The 9,429-nt window shown below is 35.9% G+C and overlaps 1 pseudogene across 1 annotated transcript; it reads right to left on the bottom strand.

Annotated features, from left to right (window-relative positions):
- Nucleotides 1-1,676: 1,676 nt before the first annotated feature.
- LOC143571189 (putative potassium transporter 12) lies at nucleotides 1,677-8,727 on the bottom strand (annotated as a pseudogene). The gene is made up of 10 exons (XR_013142058.1): nucleotides 8,525-8,727; nucleotides 7,792-8,013; nucleotides 6,953-7,201; nucleotides 5,499-5,552; nucleotides 5,125-5,384; nucleotides 4,979-5,031; nucleotides 4,414-4,528; nucleotides 4,054-4,308; nucleotides 2,678-3,221; nucleotides 1,677-2,233 (listed from the first exon to the last, which is right to left on the bottom strand). The product of XR_013142058.1 is annotated as a putative potassium transporter 12 (transcript).
- Nucleotides 8,728-9,429: the final 702 nt, after the last annotated feature.

Raw genomic sequence — 9,429 nt, 5'->3', positions numbered from 1 at the left:
AGTACAATCATGGTTGTCCTTATCCTGAATTGGATTAGACTATTGTCTCATTTGTTGTGTTGTCCTTTATGCGCCTATCCCGGGGATGCGCAAGGTCTTCTCTTTATTCTCACGCGCAGATGTTTCATGCGCAGATGTGATATGCGTGAGCATGTGATATGCGTAAGCATATGTAATATGCGTGAGCATATGTGATATGCGCCACGCGCAGATGTGATATGCGCCACGCGCATAGGTTTTGGCTTTGTGTCTTCATGACATCCTGATTTCAAGCCTCTTGTCTATATCTTGTGGGTTGACCCGCCCCGCTCGATGTTAAGGCGGGTGCATACCCCTTCACCATACAATCAACAAAGTTACGAAAATAGTGTATATGCATAACAATCACCTGGTTAACAAATTAATAGCAAATTAGAACAAACGAGAAAACCCTGAACATGAATCCTAAAATTTGATAAAAGTTATGTTTTTTATTTTGTCAAACTAAAATTGCACCTCACTGATGTTACATGAGACAAAAGTGACCCTCAAATGCTGCTACCATTCTTATTGGATTGAGCCTCGCCGGATTTAGATTCATTAACCTATAGACAAAGCAATTGCAGGCAGCAGTGAACCGATTAGAGGCAAAGTCGATGGATTTTACTTCCAGTTACCTACAATTAAATAGGCTGGGAATTGAAGGTTGCCAAATTAAAGGGACATTTGTAACCTTGTTGACAGTAAAGGGGCAATTAAGAGAGCAACTGAAGGACCAAGCCAAGTAAAGTGAATATTAAAGTCGCCTGAGGTTGATTTGTAACGTTGCCGGACAGTTACCTCAATTTATGGCATCTGATGATCTGAGACAAAAAGTTGTCGGAGCCCTTAATAACATTCAGTTTTACGGCGTCTTCAGGAGAGATAAGTTGGAAGATGAAAGGTTGCCTATATATAATGTAACATAGATAAATAATTCTTTTGACTTTTTTCCAAATAATTCCATTAAACATATATCACAGATACACACATAAAAATTACAACTCTATGAATAAGATATCATGTTTTATCTGTGAAGAAAATAGGTCTTCAAGCATATCACATAGTTTTGGATCCATTACATGTCTTCACTCTTCAAGCATATCACATAGTTTTGGATCCTGGTATTTGGATCCATTACCAGATTAATGATATCTCATCATACCAATCATACCAAACATATTTTGGATTTAGAGCATTCTCATTCAACCCATCAAATTTTGTAAGGGAATTTTTATAATTTAGGGAGTGTTTTAAGATGTGAGTGAATAAAAGAGAAAATGCAGTGATTTTTCAGTATATTTGAAAAGTCCCTGCATCACTCTATAATTTTTTTAATATTTATTGAAAGTGGTTGTGAGTAAAGAAGAAAGACAAGATCCTGATAAAGCTATAAAAGAAGTATTAATAATTGAAAAGAGAGAATAAATATGGTGATTTTTAGTATAATTTTGGATTTAAAGATAGATGATTGGACGTAAATATACCTGGCTAGATCATAAATGCAAGCTTTCATAAAATGTTAAGGTTAACCAAACACAAAACACTAAACAATCACATGGCCGGTGTTAACATTAAACCTTTGTGCACCTAAATATTGTTATGCTTGTTGGACAGCAAATCATCTATTCAAATACCACCACTTTCATTTACAAAAAGATGTATTTCCTTATTAAATCAACAAATTCAACAAAGATAAACCAATTCATTCATTTATCTTAATGTGTTATCGATTCTGAAATAAACGTACCCCTACGTATATCATACCATATACGTCATCCCGACCTGTATGCTATTCATATGTGGGACCCTCATCGTCGCGGCCCCACCCCTACAATTATTCCTTAAAAACGAATAAAAATAATTAATCACAAGCTTCTTCAGGAAAATCGAGTCCTTTTTCGCTCAAACGTCACCATGCCCAAGCAAATAAGTAAACCCCGACTCACTCGCTTCCCTTAGAGCCGAAAGCTCATACTCCAAACTCGGGTCATCATCAATAACCCCCATCACACTCGATGGCAAATCTGACTCACCTTCGGGCTGCAACAATGGCTCGTTAAGCTCACCAGAATAGCTCTGTTGACCAACCGACACGCTTTCAAACTCACCATCGTTAATTTCGTTTTCCAGTGCAAGATCTTGAGCTTCTTTCCTCATAAACTTCTCCAAACTCTCAACCAAAAGCTGCTCAAACGCGTGATGATCTTCTTTCCTGATATCAATGGTGTTCAAAAAATTAATGGCCCGCTTAAAGTTCGCTCATATCTAAACGAGCTGAGCCCGAGCCGGGGTTAGCTCGGCTCATGGATCGCTTGAAAACCTGCTCATGGGCTTGTTTAAATTAAATGCCAAATTTTAATACATATAATAATAATGATAAGATATAAAAATATGAAAAGAAAACAAAAGTAATACATATAATATGCCTCTCGGTCTTTGAAAAAAATAAAAAATGCCAAAGTTAATACATATAATGTTATAAATTTTATTTCTCCTAAATCAAGTATTATGTGTATGTTTGAAAATTATTCTCTTTTTATAAAATTATGTTTGAAAAAAATAAAAAAATTAACTAGTCGGCTCGACGATAACCGAACCGAGCCAAGCCAAGATATTTTCAGCGCCCTGGCTCGACTCGGCTCGTGAACAGCCGTACCTGACATCCTTGTACCCGTAACGGGCCACACATTGAAACATATGGTAGTCTTTCGGGCAAACCCGTCTGAAAAGAAACCGTTCCTCTTGAGCCACAACTGGGACTGGTACGTATTTGATGCACACGAAAACTAAAGTCGAGTGGATTGCAGGCAGGTCGAGTAAGAACCGGCCCAGGACCGAGGGAACACCATGGACCAGCTCGTTGTAAAGCAGCCCGATACCCGGGACCCGAACTGTCCCGAGAGTTGACCCGAGGTCATTCATGAAGTCCATTGAGATTTTGCCTTGGACTTCACTCTGGTATTTTAGTACACTTCCGTAGTTCCAAATGTACATGACACATAAAAAGAATGATGCGAATGCGAGTGGAAGCCACCCGCCTTCGGTTATTTTGGATAGGACTGCTGACATGTATAACAGCTCGATGGATCCGAATACGATGAGGAAACTGAATGCTAGGTAGATGTTTGTTTGCCATATTAGAAGCATGACAAGAGTTACTAACATTGTGCTGACCATCATCACACCGACTTCTGCTATGCCTGCGAAAAGAATAAGTTTTTAAGAATAGTGTTTGACTGGCAAAGTAGACGCACTCGAGTCACTTTAAGAGCATCAACTTCTTCAGGTAAAAGCAGGCCGCTTTAGAGAGAAAAAAACCATCCGGTTAAAAGAGGTTGTCATATAAAGAAAAGGTACCATCTATAGGTAGGCTGTTTCGGATAAGCATCAATTTGGTTGAGATCAAAACAGGCCGTTTTAAAGAAGCATCATTGGGTCGGATCAAAACAGAGGCTGTTTTGAAAAGGCATTAATTCATTGTAGGTCAAAAAGGGCTGTTTTGAAAAAAACATCAATTTGGTTCAGGTCAAAATAGGCCATTTTAAAAAGGCGTCAATTAATACAGGGTCTGAGCAAAATGAGTTCAGTTTAAAACAGGACTGTTTTCTATAAAAAAATCATCAATTTGGTTTGGGTCAAGGCGGACTGTTTTATTAAATAAACATCACTTTGTTCAGGTCAAAATAGGTTGTTTTAAAAAAGCGTCAATCTGGTTTGGTTCAAATCCAGCCGCTTTTAAAAAGAATAAATTTGGTTCGGGTCAAAACGAGCTCTTTTAGAAAGTATCATCTTGGTATGGGTCAAAACGGGCCGTTCTAAAAGAGCTGGTTTGGGTCAAAACGGGTTGTTTTAAAACTTCAATTTGGTTGGGGTCAAACGGTCCGTTTTGAAAACACATCAATTTGGTCCTTGTCAAAACCGGCCATTATAAAAAAAGTATCAATTTGGTCCAGGTCAAATCGGTCGGGCTAAAATGGTATCAGGTTAAAATGATTCGTTTAGTTTTACTCAATGATTGGGAAGAAACCGAACCGTATGCGTTGGCAATATCCGTTGTGCTTTGAAAAGTGGCCACAACCAGAACACACATGATAATCAAAAACCAGTTAATAACTGGAATGTAGATTTGACCCATAAACTTTCTTGAAGTGTGAATAATCTTCAACCTCGGGAAGCACCCAAGATTCATTGATTGTTTAATGCACGAGAACGAAGCCGATATCATAGCTTGACTAGCAATTACAGCAGCCAATGTTGCCACCACGAAAACGGGCCAAAAAAACCCATCTGTTTGTCCATGTTTATACACAACACAAAAATGTTAACCCATTAGTAATTGCATTGGTGTACTGATTTTTAGCCGAATTAAGGTCGATAGAACTAGAGTATTACCAGGAATGGAATCATAGAATATTCTACTTGCAGAATCCGGGTGTTTCATAAGATATGCAGCTTGACCCATGTAAGCCAACAGAAGACATGGGAACACAACGAATGAGAAAGCAATCTAGAACATGAATATATGATCGTATTATCATTAATGAGTGAGCTTAATTTACTCTACTAAAACAGATTATCATTGTAATAAGCCTTTTCATATACAGTCTTGAAAGGAGTAATTGTTAAAAACATATCTAAAAGATTAATCAGGCATCATGTAGTGGCGTTGATAGCTGAAAGATAAGGGTACATGCACCGATCAGCCGGTGTCCCGATGATTGAGTGCTATGTGCCTTATGTCCAAGGCTTGATGCAAAACAACTATCGAGCCGGGGGTCTCACCGGAAGCAGCCTCTCTATCCCTATGGGGTAGAGGTAAGGCTGCCTACATCTTACCCTCCTCAGACCCTACCATAGCTTTGCTATTGGTGGGATATACTGAGTACGATGATGATGATGATGATGATGATGATGATATCTAAAAGATTACTCATATATAATTTTTTTTAAAACAAACCTGTATAGATGGTACAGAAAAATGGCCCAAATCAGCAAACATAGCTTCAGCTCCTGAAACAAAAGTGTCACATTATCACATAATAATGTTAAAAAGAAACAAGAAAGATTATAACTTTACAACAAGATTTAATCAAATAAACTTACCCTTAATGCATAAAACACAACCACCAAGAGACGACCACGCCTTGAAAGAATTCTTTCCAAAGAACAAATATATGTACATAGGATTAATCGCTTTCACGGCATATATATTATGCTTGATAAGGTTGTATAATCCAATTGACCCGAGACTAAAGAACCACAAAGCAAGACACGGGGAAAAAGTCACCCAACTTTACTCGTCCCAAACCGTTGTATGCCAAACAATGCGACGAGAATAATAACCGATACAGTCACTAAAGCACCTGTAAAACACAATCATTAAAGTTAACAGTCAAAAAGTTAAACAGTTGAAAAGTCAAACAGATTTGACTTTCAATAACCAACAGTCCAAAAGTCAAACTAGTTGTTCAGGTGACTTACCTGTGCCAATCCTTGAATTTTACCTTCCAGACCACTCACAGCAGACATAACTGTCATAGTAATCACTCAATCAGTAAGATTGGGATGCATTTGGATGTGTTTTTTGAAAGTGGTTAATAGTAAATTAGGGGTGTGCATTTAACCGAATTTACGGCTCGGTTTTGGTTCTGCATGTACCTTGGTTTAAAAAACCGTTAGGCGAGGCGTTTTGTTCCCGCAAAATAAGGCGAGCGCCTTAAGCGCGAGGCGAAAGCTTCACATAAGCGAGGTGCGGTGTATTATATAATATTCATTAATATTTTTAAAATACTATTTCCTATGTTTTAATTACTTAAATACCAATAATACATATATAACACACAACTGTATTTAATAATAGTTTGTAAGTTTTTATTAAAATATTATACTTTAGTTATAATTTGTGAAATGAAACTTAATTTTTAGTTATAATCTATGAAAGGAAACTTAATTTTGACAAAAAAAATTATCCCCTCAAGGAGATAATTGAGATAATTTTTTCTAAAAGAAGGAAACTTAAATATGTATTTGTTGTGTGCCTTCATCCACATCCGTATTTTGCAAACTAGTTTACTAAATCATGATCCCATGTTTTCATTAGCAACGAGGGTTGAAGTCATGTAGTTGGTTCTTTCTCCTAATTATTAGAATAGTGGTCACGTAATTTGTTTAAGCCTATAAAAGGCAAGCATGTTTAATGTTTATGATCTAAATTTTCTCTCTATTTGCTAATCTGGATTCCCGTGTATTTTCTTTGGCCAACGATTAATTGTTGGAACCACATCAGTATTATAGTTAATTAGGGTTTCATATCTCAGCCGACACAACTTCTTCACCTTCTCTAAAGTTCCCAGCCTTCTTATCCACGAATTCTCCATTTTCAAGTAAGTAAACGATAAATCTACCCCTGCTACAACCTGTTTCTACACAAAGCGCGCCGCCTCATGCCGCTTCATGTATATCTGCGCCTCACGTAAAATAAGGCGTTTTACTAGTGGCCTTGACCACCTCACGTCTCAGGCGCGCCTTTTTAAACCAAAGCGTGTACAGAAAAGAGAATGGAGGTGTAAAGAAAATGACTTGTTATTGAATCTATGGATTATAGTTTTTATTTTTCAGTGATAAGTGATTTATACAAAAAACTTTCACCCAAATTTGTAATTATCAATTAATTATTAATTAAAAAAATAAAATTGTGGCCTAAATTCATTATCTTGGGCCATTTTTTGACCCAAAAGTTGCAAGCCCCAAATGGGAAAACTGAAAAAAGGGAAATGAACCAAACCCATTATAAAAACCGAAGACCAAAAGTTTTCAAAAATCCAAAACCCAAATTTTCAGTTTTTGGTCCGCTTTGAGCCCAAAGCCGACCCAACCAACCCGTGCACACCGCTATACTAAATATGAAAAACCGTTTTAGTTAACCACTTGCCTGATATTGCAGGTGTCAGAATACCGTCTCCGATAATCATAGAAGTTCCCATTAAAACGAGTAACAAAAGAAGGGTTTTGTAAAAGGAATTGTGTTCTAATTTTTCTTTAATATTCAAGGCCCGTTCGAGTTCTGGGGTAGGTAATTTCAGCCTATAACTCGAGATCTTTTCATCAGCTTGTTGGCGATTTGGTAAAAGATTGATTTTTGCATACCTGCAGATTAATGAATACAATGCAAATGTTCCTCCTGCAAGATTAGATTATGTATCAGCAAGAAAATGATAAAGTTTTATAATAACCAAGTTCTTGCAAAGTCAGCTTAAATGTGTTGTTTTTGTTGTAAATTTATCTTCAAAAATGTTTATGGAAGATTTCATAGAAATGCAATCCATACCTTATGTTGCTGTTGTAAAGTTAAAGAAGTAATATGAGTTTTTGTCAAGTCAAATCTGGTCATATTGACTAGTAAAGTCTACCAGTGCATGTATCAGCAAAAAGTTATAAACTTTGACTTTTAATAGTCAAGCCTAGTTCTTCCAAATTCACAAATAAAAGCAGACTTAAATTTAACTCGCGAAAAGTTATAAACTTTGATTTATTTATTTTTTTGGCAAACCTGGTTCTTCCAAATTCATAAACGAATATGGACTTCTTGTGAATTTAACTCGCGGACATCAAATAGAACTTTTTTTACAATTTTAATGCAGTCAACGTGACATTCTTGAAGAGTCAAAATACTCTCATAAGTGTTAAGATAGAAAATTAGTCTGTTTGACCAGTACAGTTAACCTTTGGATGTATTTGAAGAAGAATAAGTCATGTAAATCTAATTGTTACCTTCGCCATTGTCGTTTGCTTTTAGCACAATGAAAACGCTAAAGGCACGAGAGCAATGGTGTATATAACGAGTGATAAAGCTCCCAAAATATCAACCTCGGACTCAATTTGTATCTTGCTGAAAACATCTGTGAACACATACAAAGGACTTGTCCCCATATCACCATACACAACTCCAAGTGTCTGAAAAGCCAATCCAAGTGTCTGCAAGATAGACGCATCCTGATATTTTGGGGAAAAAAATTATTAACATTGATCATATCTTTAAAGGCTAATTACATAATTGAGTAATCGTCCAACTTGTATTTTAGGTTATTAATGTATCTAAGATTTTCAAAAGGTTTAGTTAACGTGTTAAGGTAAATTATATCAAAATTTTAAAACAAGTTATTGACATTATACTTACTTTTGGCCTAAAAGAAGTGGGTTACCTTTTTTACCTCGTTAACCTTGTCTTTAAAAAGTTTTAGTGATGACATAATGAGATGTGTGACTATTAGGCAAATTTGACCACTAAAGAAATTAACATATAAAATGAGCAAAAAGTAGCAAACTACATTACTTTGTTTAAACCTAGCAAGATTTTCCTAATTTAGGTTAAAAAATGGTAAATAGGTGGGGAATATTATTCTATTTTACCATTTGGTACGATAAAAAAGCGAATTTGTTAATCCAAAACACTAACAATGAAACCGATTGTTATGATTGAGCAAAGCAAGACATGTGAGGTAACCTTGTTATGGTGACCATGAGAACCAGAGATAGCCAATGACTCAACATCAAAAGAGTCAACTCATTTAGCAATGACCATGGCGGTGATTCTGAGTCCACCTCACTACCGTCCACCCATCGGGAACTCGAACCGCCACTCCTCCTTCTCAATAATCTAGCACTAATGCCACTACTAATCTCTTCAATCCCATCATCATCATCCATCCTTAGTATGTATTCTACAACAACCCTAGCTAATTTGGCCTTATAGTTTCAAACTCAAAGCATCAACTTTTCGAATCTTGAAACTTTTCAAAACCCATGTACGACATATTTTATTTTGATGGCTTCTCACTTCTTGGTTTGGTAAAAGATAAACTTGATGCAGGATGGTTGAGACAGAAGTTTTGTTTGGTAGTCACGTGTGCTATGTTGAGGATAGATAACATAAACATGTTTGGATTGGATCCCTTGGGAAACGGGTCGTTAAATGCTTTATAACCATTGATCCATTGCCAAAAAAAGTATAGCATGCCCACTCTCAAAAAAAAAACATTTTTAGAAATATATTTAATAGCCTTTAGAAAGAAAAAATATATATATATATTTAATAATCTAGTGACAAATATATATGACTTTTAACTAAATTGTTAAAACTGTTATGATAACTAATCACACTTGTAACATAAAGATAAAATATTAGCTGTTTAAAAAAAAGAAAAGAAAAAAAAAGATCAGTTGGTGTACATTATGTAATCCACCCAATCATTTGAATATAATAAGAAATAACATGAACGCCAATGATTTCCGACCCGGAGTGGACGAGTAGTTTTGGTGAAGCATTCAAAGAATTTAATTTAAGAAATGAATATTTTGGGTTTAAAGTTTCAGATGTGATAAAAAAATTCGTGTTTAAAGTTGGAATTG

This window comes from Bidens hawaiensis, unplaced genomic scaffold, assembly GCF_021521415.1.
Source record: "Bidens hawaiensis isolate Kalapana, Puna unplaced genomic scaffold, B.hawaiensis_p1.1 tig00000097_1, whole genome shotgun sequence".
Classification (NCBI taxonomy): Eukaryota; Viridiplantae; Streptophyta; class Magnoliopsida; order Asterales; family Asteraceae; genus Bidens; species Bidens hawaiensis.
The sequence above is the reverse complement of the archived record's forward strand: the minus strand, read 5'-3'. Positions and strand labels throughout refer to the sequence as shown.